General features: G+C 47.6%; 1 pseudogene; it reads right to left on the bottom strand.

Moving 5' to 3' along the window:
- Positions 1-8,404: 8,404 nt before the first annotated feature.
- LOC141581926 (YTH domain-containing family protein 1 pseudogene) lies at positions 8,405-9,187 on the bottom strand (annotated as a pseudogene).
- Between the last annotated feature and the right edge of the window lie 15,295 nt (positions 9,188-24,482).

Below are 24,482 nucleotides of genomic sequence, written 5' to 3'. Positions count from 1 at the left end.
GTAGGATGAATGAGTCACCCCTGCCCATCGGCTGAGCTGCTCACGTGTCTCAGTCCTCCGTGGACCCAATGGTCGATCCTGCTGAGAATTCGGCGGAGGTTAGGTTTGAGAGTGGAGCTGGTGTGCTGAAGCCAGAGCCTTCACGTGAAGGTGGCAGGTACCGGGGTGGAGGCCCACACTCGACAGATCCGAGCAGTACGGGCGTACGGCAGAATCTTGGGGGGAGGAAGAGGATGTTACTGGAGTCAGACGATTGACTTGCTGCATTCTCCCGGAAAGGTTGTGGGCTGAAGGCACTCACGTTCCTGGGCTGCCTCGGTTCCGAGGGCAGCTAAGGAGCTGTTTCTTCCTCAAGTCGTTCTCCCCATCTCCTGCCTCTGCCACTCTGCCACCAGGACTTTAATTACAGGCTTGAGAAGAGGGAAGGAAGACAGCTCTTTGAAGGCTACGATGCTTTGAAAACTGGGTTGGCAGTGTGGAACGACTGTTTAAAGTAGACAAAAACTTGTCATTTTACCCCATCCCGAACGGCCGTGCGGCTGGCGAGAAAGGAGGGAGGGGGGCAAGTTCAGGCGCAGGCTGGGTGGGTGGCTGGGACGGGTCGGCCAAGGGACCACTCCTGAGGGCTCTTGTGCCGGCGATGCCCACTTCGGCCCAGCCATGTGTTTGCGGCAACCAGAGTCCCCGCAAACATGCGGCTGGCTGCAGTCAGGGCCTACTGACACCATCGATGCACTCCCGCCAGAGGCTCAGCTGCTCTCCGCCAGGCCAACCGAGAGCGCTTGTCCCGGGTGGGACATAGGGGCTGAGACAGATGGAGGGAGACATAACACATCAGGAATGGAAATCCAGATTGAGAGAAGGAAGCAGTAAGTAGGAGACAGATGTGAAGGAAGCGGACACAAGGCAAGAAGATGTTGGAAGGGAGAAAGGAGGTGGCCATCCAGGAGCCAGGCCTGGAGCATCAGTGTGGGGGAGTTCATGTAGGCTGGGCCTGTGCCAGTAGTAGGGACAGGGGACGCTGGGTGGCCAGGGGTGTCATAGCTGGTGCTTAAAACCGCTGAGGCGGGGTGCGGTGGCTCAAGCCTGTAATCCCAGCACTTTGGGAGGCCGAGGCGGGTGGAACACGAGATCGAGACATCGAGACCATCCTGGTCAACATGTTGAAACCCCGTCTCTACGAAAATACAAAGAAAATTAGCTGGGCATGGTGGCACGTGCCTGTAATCCCAGCTACTCGGGAGGCTGAGGCAGGAGAATTGCCTGAACCCAGGAGGCGGAGGTTGCGGTGAACCGAGATCGCGCTACTGCACTCCAGCCTGGGCAACAAGAGCGAAACTCCGTCACACACACACACACACACACACACACACACACAGTCTCTGAAACTGATGAGAATAAATTCCATAGAAATATGACATCGGACCAATGATAGTATTGGTATAGAAAGGAAAAAAGAGCCGGGCGTGGCGGCTCAAGCCTGTAATCCCAGCACTTTGGGAGGCCGAGGCGGGTGGATCACGAGATCGAGACATCGAGACCATCCTGGTCAACATGGTGAAACCCCGTCTCTACTAAAAATACAAAAAATCAGCTGGGCATGGTGGCACGTGCCTGTAATCCCAGCTACTCAGGAGGCCGAGGCAGGAGAATTGCCCGAACCCAGGAGGCGGAAGTTGCGGTGAGCCGACATCGCGCCATTGCACTCCAGCCTGGGCAACAAGAGCGAAACTCCGTCTCACAGAAAAATAAAAAATAAAAAAAATAAAAAAAGTCTCTGAAACTGATCAGAATAAATTCCATAGAAATATGACATCGGACCAATGATAGTATTGGTATAGAAAGGAAAAAAAGATGAACTTTTATAGATTAAAAGTGGATGGAAGAAATTGATAGCAATTTGTCGCATTCGAATTATGAGCCGTTCTCTGACACTTTTATCTGTACCGAGATGCCCTTAGGGTTTACCTTGCCCAGGGGGTCACATTTGCCATCCTTAGCCATCCAAGCCTTCCCCAAGTCATAAGCAGAAGCGAGCACGGCTCTTACCCTCCTTCTAGTTTTGGCTACTGTCATTCTCTTTGCCACGAAATGCTTTTGCACTTCCTCAAGTACAAACCCATTCAATCCTCCGCATCCATCTAATGAGATGCTGTGGGCCAGAGGTCAGCAGTTTGGGGCCATGGGGGAGAAGAAACATCATAGGTGCAAATTCCACCCACGGATGATCGGGAGTGGTGAGCTCCCTCTAAAACAGGTTTTGAGGAGAGCCTGGGGATTGCCAAAGGCACCGAATCCTTTGAAAGGAGCGGGAGGCAGGGGCGAGGAAGCTGGGAACTTGAGGAGGCGAGCTGGGAGTGAATGGGGGAGGGGCGCGGCGCGCGGCTGCTGCACCGGACTGAAATTTTGTACCTTATGGGAGTAGGTGAGCCGGGCTTGGGAATGGGGACCGGGAGGCAGGGTGGGATGGACAGACAGCCCCACTCCCGGGAGCACAGTATGTTTTATACTGAGTGCGCAATGCTCGAAGAGCGCTCAGATTTTCCAATATAAGAAATGTAGTTTTCAGGTATTGTGGAAGAAGAACGTGTTTGTACAGCGCCTTATCATTGACGTATGTTATCTAGTAAACAAATTTCTTGAGTCTTAGAACTAATGCGTAATGTGTCAACTGTCATGATTATTACCCCTATTTATTTGTTTACTTCTTTCTTTGTTGATTATTTTTTGAGGCAGGGTCTTGCTCTGTCGCCCAGGCTGCATCGCAGCTGCAGAGGCGTCAGCTCGGCTCACTGCAAGCTCTGCCTCCCGGGTTCAGGAGATTCTCGTGTCTCAGCTGCCCGAGTAGCTGGGATGCTCAGCATGGCTCTGCGCTCGGCTACATTTTTTGCATTTCGAGGAGAGACGGGATTTTTTTTTTTTTTTTTTTTTTTTTTTTTTGAGACGGAGTTTCGCTCTTGTTACCCAGGCTGGAGTGCAATGGCGCGATCTCGGCTCACCGCAACCTCCGCCTCCTGGGTTCAAGCAATTCTCCTGCCTCAGCCTCCTGAGTAGCTGGGATTACAGGCACGCGCCACCATGCCCGGCTAATTTTTGTATTTTTAGTAGAGACGGGGTTTCACCATGTTGACCAGGATGGTCTTGATCTCTCGACCTCGTGATCCACCCACCTCGGCCTCCCAAAGTGCTGGGATTACAGGCTTGAGCCACCGCGCCCGGCCGAGAGACGGGATTTTGCATGTTGGCCGGGATGGTCTCCAACTCCTGGCCTCAAGCGATCCACCCGCCTCGGCCTCCAAAGTGCTACGATTCGAGGCGTGAGTCACCGCGCCGGACCTATTAACCCATTTTGTATGTGAGGACTCTGAGGTCTGGGAAAACTGGACAAAGCAGAAACTCATGCCAAAGCCTTCTGTCCCCGTGTCCAGAGAGCGCTCCGTGACAGCCCAAGCTGATTTTCCAAGAATGTGATCACGCTTTGTCAGATTTGCAACGTTTCTGATATTAAGACATCAGGTCCAAGTGCAACGTTCATAGAGAACTGAAGGGCTTGCATTCAAACAATTCTGAAAATATAAGAAATGGCTTTGTAGGCCGGGCGCGGTGGCTCACGCCTGTAATCCCAGCACTTTGGGAGGCCGAGGCGGGTGGATCACGAGGTCGAGAGATCGAGACCATCCCGGTCAACATAGTGAAACCCCATCTCTACTAAAAATACAAAAAATGAGCTGGGCATGGTGGCGCGTGCCTGTAATCCCAGCTACTCGGGAGGCTGAGGCAGGAGAATCGCCTGAACCCAGGAGGTGGAGGTTGCGGTGAGCCTAGATCGCGTCATTGCACTCCAGCCTGGGTAACGAGAGCGAAACTCCATCTCAAAAAAAAAGGTTATATATATATATATATATATATATATATATATATATATATATATTTTAAAAATGCATTCTGGAGCCAGGCACAGTGGTGTGTGCCTGTAGTCCCAGCTACTCGGGAGGCTGAGGCTGTTGTACTATCAGCTGCCAGGTCTTAATCTTTCCATTATTTTGAACCCATGCGGTGAACGTTTTCCTCGAAAGGGCACGTTGGTGCTCAAAATGTTTTCACCTTTTGGGCTCGATGCGATGGCTCACGCCTGTAATCTCAGAATTTTGGGGGGCCGAGGGGGGCGCATCACAAGATCAGGAGTTCAACACCAGCTTGGTAGACATGGTGAAACCCCGTCTCTACTAAAATTACAAAAATCAGCTGGGCGTGGTGGCACGTGCCTATAATCACAGCTACTTGAGTGGCTGAGGCAGGACAATCTCTTGAACCCGGGAGTCGGAGATTGCAGTGAGCCAAGATGGTGCCACTGCACTCCAGTCTGGCAACAGAGCAACAGTCTGTCTCAAACACCATAAAAAATGTTTTCACCCTTTGTTGCGTTTCAGAGTTCAGATTTGTTTTTATCAGCGATGTTCAGTCTGTACTAAAACACCTGTGTAAGGGGTAAAAGAGCATCCCTGACCGACCTTCCTTCCTTCCTTCCTTCCTGCCTCCCTCCCTCCCTCCCTCCCTCCTTTCCTTCCTTCCTTATGAGACAGAGTCTTGCTCTGTTGCCCAGGCTGCAGAGACTTGATCTTGGCTCACTACAACCTCTGCCTCCCACGTTCAAGCAATTCTCCCACATCAGCCTCCCAAGTAGATGGGATGACAAGCACCTGCCATCACACCCAGCTGATTTTTGTATTTTTAGTAGAGACGGGGTTTCACCATGTTGACCGGGCTGCTCTTGAACTCCGGACCTCAGGTGATCCGCCCATCACGGCCTCCCAAAGTGCTGGGATTATAGGCCTGAGCCACCACGTCTGGTCGTCTTTGACACTTAGCAGTAACTGCCAGTTGGCAGGGCAGGGAACAGTGGTCCCCTTGCATGCGATTGAATACAAAGGTTTCCATGGATCTTGGAATAACGGTGGGGGAGGGTGATGGTATTTTCCTTGAGGGGAGGTGACAGATGGGGTGGGCTGTCAGCAAAGGAACAACTTGGTCATAACAGGAATTGAAAAGAGGCCAACTCTTTCTTTTCTATTTACTAATTTTTTATTTTTTATTTTTTGAGACAGAGTTTCGCTCTTGTTACCCAGGCTGGAGTGTCATGGTGCGATATCAGCTCACCGCAACCTCCGCCTCCTGGGTTCAGGCGATTCTCCAGCCTCAGCCTTCTGAGTAGCTGGGATGACAGGCACACGCCACCACGCCCAGCTAATTTCTTGTATTTTTAGTAGAGACGGGGTTTCACCATGTTGACCTGGGATGGTCTCGATCTCTCGACCTCGTGATGCACCCGCCTGGGCCTCCCAAAGTGCTGGGATTACAGGCTTGAGCCACCGAACCCGGCCGGAAACCCTTTCTTTCAAGAATGTAGAAACAGTCATTTCCAGCCCTATACTGGCTTATAAGAGTTAGCGGACAGAATGCATTTCAAACACACAAGACTGGCTTTTTACAAACTGATCTCTGCTGTGTGTTGGTTCCTTTGGGAAGTTGCAACTATGTTTAGATTCAGCCAGTTAGAAACACATTTCTTCTAAAAGCTGCCTTTGGACATTCCAGAGTGGATGGGAGTACAGGATGTAAAGAGAAATGTCTGGCTCTACAACAAAAACGGAGCTATCCAGCACAATGGTTGTCAATGTGTGCATTCAACTGACAGAGTTACACTGATCTGTATTTCACCAGTTCAGAAACCCTTTCTTTGTAGAATGTAGAAACAGTCATTTCCAGCCCTATACTGGCATATAAGAGTTAGCAGTAAGAATGCGTTTAAAACACAAAAGACCCGCTTCTTAGAAACTGATCTGCTGTGTGTTGGTTCCTTTAAGGAAGTTGCAACTATGTTTAGATTCAGCCAGTTAGAAACACATTTCCTCTAAAAGCTAGGTTTGGACATTCCAGAGTGGATGGGAGTACAGGATTTAAAGAAAAATATCTGGCTCTAAAACAAAAACAGAGCTATCCAGCAGAATGGTTGTCAAATGTGTGCATTCAACTTACAGAGTTAAACTGATTTGTATTTCACCAGTTCAGACACCCTTTCTTTGTAGAATGTAGCAACAGTGAATTATAGCCCCATAGTGGTATATAAGAGTTAGCAATAAGAATGCGTTTAAAACACAGAAGACCTGCTTCTTACAAACTGATCTCCTGTGCCTTGGTTCCTTTTAGGAAGTTGCATCTGTTTAGATTCAGCGAGTTAGAAACACGTTTCTTCTTCTTCTTCTTTTTTTTTTTTTTCTGGGGGGGAGACCGAATTTCGCTCTTTTTACCCAGGCTTGAGTGCAATGGCACAATCTCGGCTCACTGCAACCTCCTCCTCCTGGGTTCAAGCAATTCTCCTGCCTCAGCCTCCTGAGTAGCTGGGATTACAGGCATGCACCAACATGCCCAGCTAATTTTTTGCATTTTTAGTAGAGACGGGGTTTCACCATGTTGACCAGGATGGTCTCGATCTCTCGACCTCGTGATCCACGCGCCTCGGCCTCCCAAAGTGCTGGGGTTACAGGCTTGGGCCACCGCGCCCGGCCAGAAACACGTTTCTTCTAAAGGCTGCATTTGGACATTCCAGAGTGGATGGGAGTACAGGCTGTCGTGAAAAATATCTGGTTCTAAAACAAAAACGGAGCCATCTAGCAGAATGGTTGTGAATGTGTGCAATGAACTTACAGAGTTAAACTGATGTGTGTTTGCAGCAGTTCAGAAACCGTTTCCTTGGAGAATGGAGATACAGTCATTTCCAGCCCTATAGTGGCATGTAACAGTTAGCAGTAAGAATGCGTTGAAAACACAGAAGACCTGCTTCTTACAAACTGACCTGCTGTGTGTTGGTTCCTTTTAGGAAGTTGCAACTATGTTTAGATTCAGCCAGTTTCAAACACATTTCTTCTAAAAGCGACCTTTGGACATACCAGAGTGGATGGCAGTACAGGATGTAAAAAGAAATATCTGACTCTAAAAAAAAAAAAAAAAACGGAGATATCCAGCAGAATGGTTGTGAATGTGTGCTTTCAACTTACAGAGTTAAACTGATTTGTATTTCACCAGTTCAGAAACCCTCTCTTTGGAGAATGTATAAACAGTCATTTCCAGCCCTATGCTGAACACCACCACCATGTCCAATGCTACGGTCAATAGTAGCATTCGGCGTGTCTTTGGAGGGACCATCTACCGCCCTCCCGTGTCTCGACTTCCTCCTTCCGGCAGCAAGCCAGTCGCTACTTCCACCTGTTCAGGGAAGAAAACGCCCCGTGCCGGTGGGCAGGGAGCCGACAAGGGGAACCCGGAGCTCAGTGGCAGCATCCTGAGTGCGAGAACTTTCAAAGGCTTCGACAGCTGATGCTCCTCCTGGCATCCTCAATTCAACCCACATCCGGTCCTGAGAAGCCCTGAGCAGTCAACCAGCTGTGGCTTCCTGTGCCTCGACTGGACCTCATTTTATCAGGGAGGCTTTAGTTTTTCTTGAGCCTAGGTGTGCTCAAAACCCTAGCCTTGGACAGGCTCCGTGACCATGGGCCTATTTAGAGATGTCATGAGGGTTACAGATGAAAATCCACCACAGGTTTAGTGGTCCTACGAGACTTAGTTTTAACAGTTTATGGCAGAAAGTGCGAATTTTCGCATACGGGGCCTGACTTCTTCTCTACCATAGATTCTACTTCCTGAAGTGTGATCAAAAGCTTGTTTTACTTCACCACTGTGTAGGAAAATTATTAACTGTGCCCATCCCTAAGGTAATTCTGGCTTTGAGTACTTGTAATTAGTAATTAACATCTTTTTTTGTTTAGGGATGTTCAATTAATGCTTTGGCTGTCAGCTTTGCTCTCCCCTGAAGGCTTGTCCCCACCACACAGGACAGCCTTCTTCCTGATGAGAATGGCTGTGTGTGTCCCAAGTTGAGATGGCCTGCCCTACTACTGCCAAAGAGGTGACAGGAAGGCGAGCACTGCTTTGTTAGATCGTGTTCAGTTCTGTTGCGGAGTGCAACGCCCTTCGTGGGCGGTATGTATGTATGAACACACGTGCTCGTTGGCACTCTTTCTTTGGCATCTGTCCCTGGGTCCAGTCTCCCCCTTTCCGGGCCTGCTATGCCCGAGTTCTTCTACCCCTGCAGTTGCCAGCCGCGTCGGGAGGCTGTTTGCTCCGATGGGTTCGGTTATCTTTGTCGTGGAGATCTGGAACTTTGCACATGTCACTACGAGGGAGTTGTTTTTACTCTAGCATCTGCGATGAGGTGCCCTCTTGACCAAGCCTCTCGATCACTACTCTTCCTCAAGCACTATTATTTATTCTTCCTCCTTTTTTCTTTTTTTTTTAAGCTGACCAAAAAAAATACTACTTTATTAGTGGCTTCTACGAGATTAGAATACATAGAAAAGTAGAAATAAATGCCAGTTCATTTGGGCAAAAATAAACGACAGGAAAGGCAAAGATGCAACACTCGACCCCGCACGGACGACACGCTGGAGCTGACAAAGCACACGCGTTTTAAACGGTTTTCCGAGTCACATGTTAGAACACGTAGGAAACTGGTTCTCCTTATTGTTTGCTTCGATTCTGCCGTTCCTTGCGCGCCACCTCCTCCTCCTCCTCCTCCTGGCGCTTCTCGTAGTGGGCAAAGTCGTCGAAGATGGAGGTCGTGTCGTGTGCTTGTAGGAGTTGATGATTTTCAGCACCTGCTTTGCTTTTTCTAAGGGCACCTCCTGGGTGTCCCGGGAGTTTGTGACGGGTTTGTTGTCGTTGTGCTCCAGTCTGATGTGCCGCAGCTGGTTATTGGGCACGACCTGAACAGAAATCCACTTGACATCAAACTGCCCCTTCCACTGGTCCTGAGACCAGACCCCAGCAATGGTGCCGTAGTCCACGGGGGACTTCATCTCGGCCACCCCACAAAAATGCCCGCTCCCGTTGACGCTGAAGAGCAGGTAGACAGGCCCCTTGCTGCTCATGCAGCGGAAGGCGCCGTCCAGGCGCGTGTTACCGTGCTCCGTGTGCACCGGATGGAGTACTTGATGGAGCGGTGGATGTCCTCGGAGTAGCTCTTGATGATGAACGCACGCCCGCTTTTCAGATTCCAGTCGAACTCTTTAGGGTAATAGCTGTGAGCAGCCTTCAGTTTTTCAAGGACGGGGTGGGATTCGACGCCGGGCATATAAGAATTAGCAGTAAGAATGCGTTTAAGGCCGGGCGCGGTGGCTCAAGCCTGTAATCCCAGCACTTTGGGAGGCCGAGGCGGGTGGATCACGAGGTCAAGAGATCGAGACCATCCTGGTCAACATGGTGAAACCCCGTCTCTACTAAAAATGCAAAAAATTAGCTGGGCATGGTGGCACGTGCCTGTCATGCCAGCTACTCAGGAGGCTGAGGCAGGAGAATTGCCTGAACCCAGGAGGCGGAGGTTGCGGTGAGCCGAGATGGCACCATTGCACTCCAGCCTGGGTAACGAGAGTGAAAGTCCATCTCAAAAAAAAAAAAAAAAAAAAGGAATGCGTTTAAAACACAGAAGACCTGCTTTGTACAAACTGATCTACTGTGTGTTGGTTCCTTTTAGGAAGTTGTATCTATGTTTAGATTCAGTGAGTTAGAAACACGTTTCTTCTAAAAGCTTCCTTTGGACATTCCAGAGTGGATGGGAGTACAGGATGTAATGAGAGAGTACAGGCTCTAAAACAGAAACGGAGCTATCCAGCAGAATGGTTGTCAATGTGTGCATTCAACTTACAGATTTAAACTCATTTGTATTTCAGCAGTTCAGAAACCCTTTCTTTAGAGAATGTAGAAACAGTCATTTCCAGCCCTAGAGTGGCATATAAGAGTTAGCAGTAAGAATGCGTTTAAAACACAGAAGACCGGCTTCTTACAAACTGATCTGCTGTGTGTTGGTTCCTTTAAGGAAGTTGCAACTATGTTTCGATTCAGAGAGTTAGAAACACATTTCTTCTAAAAGCTGCCTTTGGACATTCCAGAGTGGACGGGAGTACAGGAAGTAAAGAGAAAGATCTGACTCTAAAACAAAAACGGAGCTATCCAGCAGAATGGGTGTCAATGTGTGCATTCAACTTAGAGTTAAACGGATTTGTATTTCAGCAGTTCAGAAACCCTTTCTTTGGAGAATGTAGAATCAGTCATTTCCAGCCTTATAGTGGCATATAATTGTTAGCAGTACGAATGCCTTTAAAACACAGAAGACCTGCTTCCTACAAACTGATCTGCTGTGTGTTGGTTCCTTTTAGGAAGTTGCATCTATGTTTAGATTCAGTGAGTTAGTCACACAGTTCTTCTAAAAGCTGCGTTTGGACATTCCAGAGTGGATGGGAGTACAGGCTGTAATGAGAAATATCTAGCTCTGAAACAAAAAAAGGAGCTATCTAGCAGAATGGGTGTCAGTGTGTGCATTCAACTTACAGAGTTAAACGACACCTCCGGGACAGATGAATATGGTGGGTGCAAGTTCGGAGGTGAGACGGGTACTTTGCTAGAGCCGAGGAGTTCAAGACCAGCCCAGGCAACAGGCTGCAGTGCATTCGTCTGGCCAAGGCCCATGGCAGCCTCCACTTCCCGACCTCAGGCAATCCTCCCACCTCGGGCTCCAAAAAAGCTAGGACTACAGGCGCCTGCCGACACGATGCCCGGCGAACTTTTTTTTTTTTTTGAGACGGAGTTTCGCTCTTGTTGCCCAGGCTGGAGTGCAATGGCGCGATCTCGGCTCACCGCAAACCTCCGCCTCCTGGTTTCAAGCAATTCTCCTGCCTCAGCCTCCCGAGTAGGTGGGATTACAGGCACGCGCCACCATGCCCAGCTAATTTTTGTATTTTTAGTAGAGACAGGGTTTCACCTTGTTGTCCAGGATGGTCTCGATCTCTTGACCTCATGATCCACCCGCCTCGGCCTCCCAAAGGGCTGGGATAACAGGCGTGAGCCACCGCGCCCGGCCAGAAACACATTTTTTTCTAAAAGCTGCTTTAGGACATTCCAGAGTGGACGGGAGTGCAGGATGTAAAGAGAAATATCTGGCTCTAAAACAAAAACGGAGCTATCCAGCAGAATGGTTGTCAATGTGTGCGTTCAACTTACAGAGTTACACTGATTGGTATTTCACCAGTTCAGAAACCCTTTCTTTGGAGAATGTAGCAACAGTCATTTCCAGCCCTATACTGGCATATAAGAGTCAGCAGTAGGGAGAGAGATCCAAGATCGCTGATCACTAGCAGCTCGGGATTGTAGCTCCCAGTGTAAGCGCAAAGCACGAGAGGATGCCACACCTTCACGTGAATTCTTGTTGCTCATGCACCAGGAGATTCCCGGCGGAGGAGCCCCACGGGTCGCCAGCGCGATTCTTGTGACCGGCGAGGCGGTTTGGCCGGCGCCTCGGAGCGACGGTTCTTGGTGCAGAGTCGGAAAAGCACCGTCGATCTTAACGCCGCTGATTTGGTGGGCGCAGTGGGTTGCTCAGATTTCGGCGCTGAGAATCGGTAAGTTGGACGTCCACTCAGGAACCCAACTACAAAGACGGTGAATACAAAGACCACAGATGGATAAATTTATAACGAAGGGAGGAAAACAGCCAAAAAAGGCTGAGAATACCCAAGATCAGAACGCTTCTCCCTGGGGGGGGGGGGGATCCCAGTTCCTCATCAGCGACGGAACAAGGCTTGATGGAGAACGAGTGTGTTCCAATTACAGAAGCAGGCTTCAAAATGTGGATAATGAGAAACTTCTGTGAATTAAAAGAACTTGTTTTAACCCAATCTAAAGTAACTAAGAACTTTGAAAAAAGATTTGACGAAATGTTAACAAGAATACACAATTTAGAGAGGAATATAAGTGAATTGATGGAGCTGAAAAACACAGTATGAGAACTACGTGAAGTATGCACAAGTTTTAACAGCCGAATTGATCAAGCAGAAGAAAGGATATCAGAGGTCAAAGACCAACTCGATGAAATAAAACAAGAAGACAAGCCGGGCGCGGTGGCTCAATCCTGTAATCCCAGCACTTTGGGAGGCCGAGGCGGGTGGATCATGAGGTCGAGAGATCGAGACCATCCTGGTCAACATGGTGAAACCCCGTCTCTACTAAAAATACAAAAAAATTAGCTGGGCATGGTGGCACGTGCCTGTAATCCCAGCTAGTCAGGAGGTTCAGGCAGGAGAATTGCCTCAACCCAGGAGGCGGAGGTTGCGGTGAGCCGAGATCGCGCCATTGCACTCCAGCCTGGGTAACGAGAGCGAAAACTCCGCCTCAAAAAAAAAAAAGAAAAAAAAGAAGACAAGATTAGAGAAAAAAGGATAAAAAGGAACAAGCAAAGTCTCCAAGAAATATGGGACTACATGAAAAGACCTAATCTACGCTTGATAGGTGTACCTGAATGTGACGAAGAGAATGAATCCAAGCGGGAAAATATGCTTCAGGACATTATTCAGGAAAATTTTCCCAGCCTAGTAAGCAGGATAATATTCAACTCCAGGTAATACAGAGAACACCACAGAGATATTCCTCAAGAAGAGCAACTCCAAGGCACATAATCGTCAGATTCACCAGGGCTGAAATGAAGGAGAAAATACTAAGGGCAGCCAGAGAGAAAGGCCAGGTTACCCACTCTCAGCAGAAACCCTACAAGCCAGAAGAGAGTGGGGACCAATATTCAACATCCTTAAAGAAAAGAACTTTCAACCCAGAATTTCACATCCAGCCAAACGACGCTTCACAAGTGAAGGAAAAATAAAGTTTTTTGTGAATAAGCAAGCACTCAGAGATTTCATCGCCACCAGGCCTGCTTTACAAGAGCTTCTGAAAGAACCACGACACATAGAAAGGAACAAACAGTATCAGCCTTTCTGAAAAAATTATCAAAAAGAGCATCAATATAATGAAGAATTTACATCAACTAATGGGCAAAAGAGCCAGCTAATACTAAATGGCAGTATTAAACTCACATATATTGTTATTAATTCAGAATTTAAATTGACTAAATCCCCCAATCCAAAGACAGACAGGCAATTTGAATAAAAAATGAAAACCCAACAGTATGCTGCATCCAGACCCATCTCACATTCAAGAATGCACAAAGACTCAAAACAAAGGGATGGAGAAAGATTTACCAACCAAACAGAGAGCTAAAGTAAATAAATAAAAAGCAGAAGTTACAATTAAGAATGCACAAAGACTCAAAACAAAGGGATGGAGAAAGATTTACCAACCAAACAGAGAGCTAAAGTAAATAAATAAAAAGCAGAAGTTACAATTAAGCAACAAAGATCAAAAGATGCAAAGAAGGACATTATATAATGATAAAAGGATCAATGCAACAACAAGAAGAGATAAAGATCCTAAATATATACGCACCCAATACAGGAATACGCAGACATACAAGACTTATAAAGAGACTTAGACTCCCACGTAATAATAGTCGGAGACTTCAGCATTAATATTAGACAGATCAGTGAGACAGAGAATTAACAACGATATCCAGGACTTGAACTCAGATCTGGAACAAGTAAATGTAATTAACATTTATAGAACTCTCCACTTTAAATATACGAAATATACACTCTCATCAGTACCACATCATATCAACTTAGAAGTTTAAACGAAATGTTGGTTGGCTCCTTGTTTGTTATTCTCTTCCCTCATTTTCTTTCATGTCTCCATTATTAAGGACAATTATAGGCATGCCCGTATTTAGACTGCATTCTAGCCCGGGCAATAAAGCAATACCCCGATCCTCTCTCCATCTTCCTCTTTCTCTTTCTTCCTCTTCTTTATTCTTTTTTTTTTTTTTTTTTTTTTGAGACGGAGTTTCGCTCTTGTTACGCAGGCTGGAGTGCAATGGCGCGATCTCGGCTCACCGCAACCTCTGCCTCCTGGGTTCAGGCAATTCTCCTGCCTCAGCCTCCTGTGTAGCTGGGATTACAGGCACATGCCACCATGCCCAGCTAATTTTTTGTATTTTTAGTAGAGACAGGGTTTCACCATGTTGACCAGGATGGTCTCGATCTTTTGACATTGTGATCCACCCGCCTCGGCCTCCCAAAGTGCTGGGTTACAGGCTTGAGCCACCGCGCCCGGCCCCCTATTCTTTTTCTTATAAAAGAAAAAAAAAAAAAAAAAAGAGAGAGACTTTCCCTCTCTGTCTCTCTCTCTCCACACACACACACGCACACACACCTACACACACAGTCACATACACACACATTTGTTTATCCATTTCTACATATTAGTCATTTTTCACAAGCTGTGCTTTTAATATAGACACATATGATTTCATATGAAGCCTACTTCCATAACACTGATTTTGACGTAGAACGATTGTGCTATCTGCAGCAAAGCAGCCCATGGCCGAGTCATGGAGAGGCGGAGAAAAGAGGTAACGGCATTCTCAGGCCTGTCAGGCCTTGTACCCTGGGTTGGGGTGGAAGAACTCATCAGAGGCGCAGCCTGGCTGGAGTGGGGGACGGCCCCAGCGCTGACAGTGCAGGAAAATTGAGGGCTTCCTTGCCCGTGGTCTTGAACACTGTGTCCTCAGCACTGAGTCTGTTGTCCTAGGTCAATGTCATCATCGACCTCCTCCACTTGCTGGAGCCCAGGGAAGCTCTGGAAGGCTGAGCTACTGACTGGGGCTGAGACCTGCCCTGGGATTCAGAGCAGACTCGTCCCAGCAGAGCAGATGTTGAGGCATTTCCTGGCTGTCCTGGCAGCAGGACCCCAGTGACCCTCGATGTTGCTGGTGTTTTCTGAGAGTGGAGATTCTGCCTCCTGGAGACTCAATCCTGAGGACTGCTGGGTCAGCACCGGCTGAGACCTGACTTCTGGAGGGACAGAGAAGAGGAAGACCCGTTTCTTAGAACCTGATCTGCTGTGTGTTGGATCCTTTTAGGAAGTCGCATCTATGTTTAGATTCAGCGAGTCAGAAACACGATTCTTCCAAAAGCTGCGTTGGGACATTCCAGAGTGAATGGGAGTACAGGCTGTAATGAGAAATATCTGGCTCTAAAACAAAAACGGAGCTATCTAGCAGAATGGTTGTCAATGTTTGCATTCAAGTTACAGAGTTAAACTGATGTGTGTTTGCAGCAGTTCAGAAACCCTTTCTTTGGAGAATGTAAAAACAGTCATTTCCAGCCCTATACTGGCATGTAAGAGTTAGCAGTAAGAATGCTGTTTAAAACACAGAAGATCCGCTTCTTACAAATTGATCTGCTGTGTGTAGGTTCCTTTTAGGAAGTTGCAACTATGTTTCAATTCAGCGAATTAGAAACACATTTCTTCTAAAAGCGACCTTTGGACATAGGAGAGTGGATGGGAGTACAGGATGTAAAGAGAAATATCTGACTGTAAAAAAAAACGGAGCTTTCCAGCAGAATGGTTGTGAATGTGTGCTTTCAACTTACAGAGTTAAACTGATTTGTGTTTCAGCAGTTCAGAAACCCTTTCTTTGGAGAATGTAGAAACAGTCATTTCCAGCCCTATATTGGCATATAAGAGTTAGCAGTAAGAATGCGTTTAAAACACAGAAGACCAGCTTCTTACAAACTGACCTGCTGTGTGTTGGTTCCTGTTAGAAAGTTGCAACTATGTTTCGATTCAGCGAGTTAGAAACACATTTCTTCTAAAAGCTGCCTTTGGACATTCCAGAGTGGATGGGAGTACAGGATGTAAAGAGAAATATCTGGCTCTAAAACAAAAACGGAGATGTCCAGTAGAATGGTTGTCAATGTGTGCATTCAACTTACAGAGTTAAACTGATGATGCCCTGATTTTGGGCATCATCATGACCATTCTGATGATCATCATTCCAATCCTGATTCTGCAAGCCTATCAGTAGATCCAGAGGAATCACCCGGGCCAGGGGCTCTGCTCGTGACTTGTCTGTCTCCCTGGTATCCAGATGCCATCGCTCACCCTGTCCCCAGCCCATCCCGTATCAACCCTTGACCCTCACACACTTTTCTACACTGGTTCAATAAAGTGCACGTGCTCCTGGAAAAAAAAATAATAAAATAAAAAAATAAAACTCAAAATAATAAAGAAGAGAAGCGCCACTGGGAAGTTTATATTTTATTTTATTTTATTTTATTTTTTTAATCCATGCAACCAGTCTTATTTATGCATAATTGAGAAAACACAGGCCTAGAGAGGTTATGAAACTTGTCTACAGTTACACAGCTTGTGAAGGGCACAGCCACGATTTGAAACCAGGCAGCTTTGCTCTCGGTGACATCAGTGGGCTGCCTTTTGGTAAATTCAGGACATGAGGAGCAGAGGAGCAGGGGCAGGGCAAGGGTGCAAGGTGGGGAGGGTCTGAGGGAGGCCGATGGGAGAGGACAGAAAGATCAGCCGATTGGCACTGGCTTGAGTCTGGCTGGTAGGCCTAAGCCCAGGGGCCCTGGGTGCGTATCGCACCAGGAAGCACGCTCCCCCTTCCCTTCCTGCTCCTTCCTTCTTAAGGGCCTCTGCCCATAGTTTCCCTGGAGAGCCAAGCGGGGGTCTGCCAGGCAGCGTGCGTGAACATGGCACGGGTGAGGGTGAGTGGGGCATCTGCCCCCCTGATGCACACAGACGTTGCACTTGTCACGGAAGCCCATCTCGTGGCCATCCTCGCCCTCAGGAGAGCGGCACACGTCACAGACCACATCCTCATCACACTCGATGCCCAGCCCCTCCTGCGTCTCGATGGCCCTGGCCCTATTCTGGTGGCACAGGGTCTCCAGCTCCTCCTGCACACGTTCCAGCGTCAGCTCATCCAGCTCTGGCCTCTCCATCTCCTGCAGTTCTGAGTCGATGAGCTGCAGCCAGTAGGCGTCCATCTCGTCCGGGTCCTAGCGGCTGCCTCCTGGCCAATCCGGCCGGGAGCCCTCCCCGAGCGTGGGGCTGCTTGGGGATGCCCGGGCAGGGGGGCCTTCCAGAGGTGGGAGGGTCCTCACCAGGGGCTCTGGGATGGCCTCTGCCCCGGCAGGCACCTGCACCCCTTTCTCCCATTCCTGTCGCCATGGGTCTGCCAGGATGCAGGAGTCATCCGGGCTGAGCTGGTGTGAGTCCGGGATCCTCATGGCTGTGATGACATCTGACCGGAAAACCTCCGAGGGCTTCTTTTCGTGCTGTCGGGGCCAGCCCGACTTGGTGCTGCTGGGCAGGCTGGAGCATCTCGAGGCGGATGTAGATGTCGCGTGACTGTCAGTGGTGGCAGAGTTGTCACTGCCGATGGGGTCTTTTCGCCTCTTCTCTTCCGTCTTGCTCCGCGGTTCCCCCCGAGGGGCGCTGCCCGCGGCTACGCGCCACTGCAGGGACCGGCGCGGGAAGGAGGCTCCCGAAGCCCGGAGCTCCCGGGGCCGGCGCGGGAGGGCGGGGGGCGCTCATCCATCCGGGGTCGCGGCCAGGGAGGCGGCGGGGCCCGTGGCGTCCCCGGCCCCACGCCCCCCGCCGGGGACTGTCAGAGGCAGGAGAATTGCTTGAACCCAGGAGGCGGAGGTTGCGGTGAGCCGAGATCGCACCATTGCACTCCAGCCTGGGTAACAAGAGTGAAACTCCATCTCAAAATATAAAAAAATACAAATATTAGCTTGATGTGGTGGCACATACTGTAGTCCCAGCGACTCAAGAGGCCGAGGCAGAAGAATCGGTAATCCCAGCTACTCAGGAGGCTGAGGCAGTAGAATTGCCTGAACCCAGGAGGCAGAGGTTGCAGTGAGCCAAGATCAAGCCACTGAACTTCAGCCTGGGTGACAGAGCAAGTCTCCGTCTCAAAAAAAAAATTTTTTTTATTTCTGTTATGAAGTTTTGAATTGTAGCTTTTTTTTTATTCTTTGTTAAAATCTCAATCTTTCTGCTTACATTTCTTATACATTATTGCATCTTGCTTACTTTTCCAGTAGACATTTTACATATAATTATAGTTATTTTAAATCCCTGGTCTGGTAATTCTCACATGTTTGCCATATGAGTCTGTTTTTAGTGCCACCTTTGTAACTTTAAATTGTCTTTTTAATTGTCTTTTAAGATCCTTTGTTATTTTTCTTTGAAAGCTGGACCTAATATATAAGGTAAAAGGAACTGAGCTAGATTGACTTTAACTGTAGGCTTTTGTGTTTATTTGGCTAGGAGTCAGGCTGGGTTTGCTGTTTGCATTAGCTGTAGGTGTCCCAGGATATAATTTCCTCTAGTGTTTTTGCTTTTATCTCCTCTGCTGTCTTTGGGTCTCCCTAGAAACTACTTCATATGTGGAGTCTGAGCCTTGCTGTTCTTCCAGCTGTAACCCACACTGCAGTATCGTAGCCCCGTTGACGCATCGTGGGAGGAGGAGATGCATTCTGCTCTGCTCTGCTGAGGTCTCAGTGTTTAGTGGATCTGTGCCTCTGGGCTCTGACATTCACAGGGGCTTCTCAGCTTTTTTTTTTTTTTTTTTTTGAGATGGAGTTTCGCTCTTGTTGCTCAGGCTGGAGTGCAATGGCGCGATCTCGGCTCACTGCAACCTCCACCTCCCGGGTTCAAGCAATTCTCCTGCCTCAGCCTCCTGAGTAGCTGGGATTACAGGCACGCGCCACCATGCCCAGCTATTTTTTTGTATTTTTAGTAGAGATGGGGTTTCACCATGTTGAACCAGGATGGTCTCGATCTCTCGACGTCGTGATCCACCCACCTCGGCCTCCCAAAGTGCTGGGATTACAGGCTTGAGCCACCGCGCCCGGCTTTTTTTTTTTGAGACGGAATTTCGCCCTTGTTACCCAGGCTGGAATGCAATGGCGCGATCTCCGCTCACCGTAACCTCCGCGTCCTGGGCTCAGGCAATTCTCCTGCCTCAGCCTCCTGAGTAGCCGGGATTACAGGCACGTGCCACCATGCCCAGCTAATTTTTTGCACTTTTAGTAGAGACGGGGTTTCACCATGTTGACCAGGATGGTCTCGATCTCTTGACCTTTTGATCCACCCGCCTCGGCCTCCCAAAGTGCTGGGATTACAGGCTTGAGCCACCGCGCCCGGCCCTTTTTTTTTTTTTTTTCTTTGGCGGAGTTTCGCTCTTCCTACCCGGGCTGGAGTGCAATGGCGCGATCTCGGCTCACCGCAACCCTCGCCTCCTGGGTTCAGGCGATTCTCCTGCTTCAGCCTCCTGAGTAGCTGGGACTACAGTCGTGCACCACCATGCTCAGCTAATTTTTGTATTTTTAGTAGATACGGGGTTTCACCATGTTGACTAGGATGGTCTGGATCTCTTGACCTTGTAATCCACCCGCCTTGGCCTCCCAAAGAGCTGGGATTACAGGCGTGAACCACCGCTCCTGGCTCAGCTTTTAAATTCTATCCTTACATGAGATAGCACGGCGAGAGAGGGCTAGAGTTCGGAAATTTTCATTCCCTCAACGTGGCTAAGGCTTTGCTGAAGTAATTGAGCTTGCAGTAAAGGCCTTTGTTGAGGAGATGCTCTTTGCTTATTTCAAAATGGCTGCTTTTTTTTTTTTTTTTTTTTTCTGGGAGTATTTCACAATAGTTACTTTTTCTATCCCCTTGACAAAACAGGAAGGGGATTTCCTCAGTTTGTAACCACGAGATCCTGGTGGGCCTTCTGGAGGTAAAATTCATAGAGGTCGCCGGGCGGGGTGGCTCAAGCCTGTAATCTCAGCACTTTGGGAGGCCGAGGCGGGTGGATCACGAGGTCAAGAGATCGAGACCATCCTGGTCAACACGGTGAAACCCCGTCTCTACTAAAAATACAAAAAAAATTAGCTGGGCATGGTGGCTCGTGCCTGTAATCCCAGCTACTCAGGAGGCTGAGGCAGGAGAATTGCTTGAACCCGGGAGGCGGAGGTTGCGGTGAGCCGAGATCGCGCCATTGCACTGCAGCCTGGGTAACAAGAGCGAAACTCCGTCTCAAAAAAAAAAAAAAAAGTCTTCTACTGCAAATACCTGATCTCTACACTAAAGGACATTCTTTGCTTGGAGTATGCTTGGTGAGAAGGCATCCGTGACAGGGAGGTAACATCCCTGGGAACAGTCCTCAGTGGCTGCTGGAAAAGAGTAAGCAGATAAATACAAAGCTGCTTTGCCCTCAGGTGTGACAACTTGGAGACAGTGCTACACAATTTCCCAGAGGTTTACTGTGAGTCCCAGTTGCCCATATAGGAAATTTTCCATTTGATCCCTTCATTATCTTACATTACTCCCTACTCTTTTACATGATTTCACATCCTATAGAAACTACCTGCATTTGAACCCTTGTCCCAGGGTCTGGTTTAGGGATAACCAAGCCTCATCTATTTGCTCTTCATTAGGACTGCCTAAAATAATTTCCTTTTTTTTTTTTTTTCCTTAAGACAGTGTCTTACTCTGTCACCCAGGCAGGAGTGCCATGGTGTGATCTCAGCTCACTTCAACCTCCATCCCCAGGTTCAAGAAATTCTCCTGCCTCCGCCTCCTGAGTAGCTGGGATTACAGGCACGCACCACCATGCCCAGCTAATTTTTTGCATTTTTAGTAGAGACGGGGTTTCACCATGTTGACCCGGATGGTCTTGATCTCTTGACCTCGTGATCCACCCGCCTCAGCCTCCCAAAGTACTGGGGTTACAGGCTTGAGCCACCGCGCCCGGCGTTGCATTTATTACAGTTGGCCTCATTCTTTCCAGGGAAACCTTCTGAGAATTTGGAAGGATGGAAAAGTCACAGTTTCTAGAGATTTGTCATCTTGGTCCCTGAATTTAAGAAACAATGGAACATTGTGCATTGGAACGATGAAACATCAGAGAAAGTTGCTGCCTTATTCTTCAAAAACAGATACCGAATCATTCCCTCTCCATTTGTCTCTTATCAGTTCACATCTGCTTGAAGTAGTCTGTGAAAGATTTGTCTAGATGAGGCTGTAAAGTGTTCGGCTTCTGTTCATTAATTTGAGACTAGTATGTCATCTTTCTGTGCATAATTTTTCTGGGAGTTCAGAATGATAAAGCCCACAAAAGCTGGAACCAGCCTTCTGCTACCAGTTTGAACCGAAGCTTTACTGAGATGTTCCTTTCTTTTCTTTTCTTTCTTTTTTTTTTTTTTTTTTTTGAGACAGAGTTTCGCTCTTGTTACCCAGGCTGGAGTGCAATGGCGCGATCTTGGCTCACCGCATCCTCCGCTTACTGGGTTCAGGCAATTCTCCTGTCTCAGCCTCCTGAGTAGCTGGGATTAAAGGCACGCACCACCATGCCCAGCTAATTTTTTGTATTTTTAGTAGAGACGGAGTTTCACCATGTTGACCAGGATGGTCTCGATCTCTTGACCTCGTGATCCACCTGCCTCGGCCTCCCATAAAGTGCTGGGGTTACAGGCGTGAGCCACCGCGCCTGGCGAGATGTTCCTTTCATAGACAACTTTGAGTTACTGTCCGGTACCCTTTAATTTCCCCAAGAGAACATGAGCATTTTTTTTGCAGGGTGGGCCTAGTGTTAACAAACTCTGTTAGTTTTTATCTATCTGAGAATGTCTCAATTTATCTCTCAGTTTTAAAGAATAATTTGTTATACTTATGGAATTCTTGGTGAACTATTCATTTGTTTGTTTGTTTAATATTTTGACTCTATGGGCCCACTGACATCTCTTCTGCAAAGCTTCTGATAAGAAATCTAGGCCGGGTGAGGTGGCTCAAGCCTGTAATAGGCCGGGTGTGGTGGCTCAAGCCTGTAATCCAAGCACTTTGGGAGGCCGAGGCGGGTGGATCACGAGGTCGAGAGATCGAGACCATCCTGGTCAACATGGTGAAACCCCGTCTCTACTAAAGATACAAAAAATTAGCTGGGCATGGTGGCGCATGCCTGTAATCCCAGCTACTCAGGAGGCTGAGGCAGGAGAATTGCCAGAACCCAGGAGGCGGAGGTTGCGGTGAGCCGAGATCGCGCCATTGCACTCCAGCCTGGGTAACAAGAGCGAAACTCCGTCTTAAAAAAAAAAAAAAAAAAAAGAAATCTTCTAATAATCTCATTGAGGATGTCTTATATATGAGAGGTGGCTGCTCTCTCACTGCTTTTAAGATTTTCTGTTTTTGTCTATTGGAAGTTTGAGTACATGTCTCAGTATGTCTCTTGAGTTCATCTTACATGGAGTTCAATGAGCTTTTGAATGTTTATATCCACATTTCTCATCAAATTTTGATTTTTTCCAGCCATTAATTCTTCAAATATTTTCACTGCTATTTATTTTTCTGTTCTTCCAGAGCTCCTACCTGTGTACATCGTTGTGAATGATGCTGTCTCAGAAGTCCTCTAGGGTTTTTTTTTACTTCTGTCTTTAATCTTTTTCATTTTTGTTCCTCAGTCGTTTTTTTTTTTTCTTTTTTTTTTGAGATGGAGTTTCGCTCTTGTTACCCAGGCTGGAGTGCAACGGCACGATCTCGGTTCACCGCAACCTCCGCCTCCTGGATTCGGGCAATTCTACTGCCTCAGCCTCCTGAGTAGCTGGGATTACAGGCACGCACCACCATGCCCAGCTAATTTTTGTATTTTTAGTAGAGACGGGGTTTCACCATGTTGACCAGGATGGTCTCGATCTCTCGACCTCGTGATCCACCTGCCTCAGCCTCCCAAAGTGCTGGGATTACAGGCGTGAGCCACCGCGCCTGGCTGAAGTTCTTATTATAATTCCTGACTTTGTGTTTATTTTTCCCCAAATTGTTTTCATGTTCTCCTTCATTCCACTTTTCTTTGAAATCCATATTCTCTCTTCTTCTTTCTCAATCCTTCTGAAGCCAAAACACTAAATTATCTTCTTTCCTTCCATATCCTCCAAGCAAAAAATAAGCCCGCAAGTCTCTAAGACGTAAGAAAGCAACACAGCCTGTTTCTCATTCAAAATTTACTTTTACATCGAAGATTTTTCAACTCAGAGTCGCTTGGATCTGGGTGAGTTATTAAAGGCTGATCAGTTTCAAAGGCGATAGAGTTATGTCTTTGTGCAGATATGTTCTTTCATGTTTACTGATTCGCTTTCTCTCATCCTCAGGATGCTCTTCTTTAAAACTTAAGGGATATAAACATGACTAATGTGGTTAGTTTCTGTGTCCCCACCCAAATTCCTGTCGAATTGTGATCCTCATTGTTGGAGGAGAGGCCTGGTGTGAGGCCGTTGGATCCTGGGGGCCGACTTCTCCCTTGTTGTTCTCCTGATAATGACTTATCAGGAGAACTGGTTGTTTAAAAGTGTGTGGCGCTTGTCCCTTATATCTCTGTCTCCTGCCCTGCTATGTGAAGATGTGTCTGCTTCCCCTGGGCCTCCCACCATGATTGTCAGTTTTCTGAGGCCTCCACAGCCATGCTTCCTGGACAGCCTGTGGAATTGTGAATCAATTAAACCTGTTTTTTGTTTTTTTGTTTTTTTTTGTTTTTTTTTTTTAATAAATTGCCCTGTCTCAGGTAGTTTCTTATAGCATTGTGAGAACAGACTATTAAAATGACTCAGGTATGGATTATATATTTTGTAATAATTAGACACTCAGAGAGTATGATAAATCATGTGTATGTAGCACAGAGATCTGCAAACCACAACCCAAAGACTATCCTAGGGTTTAGCCATTTCTTTTTGTAAATAATATTTTATTGGAACAAAGCTCCACCCATTTATATACTCGGAGAAGAAACCAGGATGAAACATGTCAAAGCCCAAGGCACAAAATTGCACGAGGCATTCACTTGCAGCAGCCTGCATTGAAATGATTCTGAAAATGAGGGTCTCTTTAAGTTTTGTTCCTCAGGCACTCAAGTTGCTATCTAGGCCACACCCTTTTGTTGCATATTCTCTGTGGCTACTTTGACTTTATAACCTTAGAGTTTAGTCACTGTCACAGAGATTGTATGGCCTGGAAATCCTAAGATATTTACTCCATGACCATTTGTGTCAATTTTTGACCACCTGATTGAGAGTTTAAAGGACTTATAAATTTGAGACCTCTGAACAAAACATAGACTATCGTTAGTAAAATCTTCACTTGGAATTTCTCAGAAAGTAGGGTGATATCCAATGGAAGAAAACTGGTGGCCAGGTGCGGTGGCTCAAGCCTGTAATCCCAGTACTTTGGGAGGCCGAGGTGGGTGGATCACGAGGACAAGAGATCGAGACCATCCTGTTCAACATGGTGAAAAGCCGTCTCTACTAAAAATACAAAAATTAGCTGGGCATGATGGCACGTGCCTGTAATCCCAGCTACTCAAGAGGCCGAGGCAGGAGAATTGCCTGAACCCGGGAAGCGGAGGTTGCGGTGTGCCCAGATCATGCCATTGCACTCCAGCCTGGGTAACAAGAGCGAAACTCCGTCTCAAAAAAAAAAAGGGGGGTCAGGAAGTGAAAACAATAGTGCCTGCCTCAAAGGATGTGGATTTGCAGTAAACAAGATATTTCATGGAAATAATTTAAAACAGTGTTTGGCACATGGTAAGATCGTAAGTTCTGTATAAGTATTAGCGGTTAGTGTTATTATGTGAGGCTGTG

Source organism: Saimiri boliviensis, chromosome 17 (assembly GCF_048565385.1).
Source record: "Saimiri boliviensis isolate mSaiBol1 chromosome 17, mSaiBol1.pri, whole genome shotgun sequence".
Classification (NCBI taxonomy): domain Eukaryota; kingdom Metazoa; phylum Chordata; class Mammalia; order Primates; family Cebidae; genus Saimiri; species Saimiri boliviensis.
This window is presented reverse-complemented; position numbering and strand designations above follow the sequence as displayed.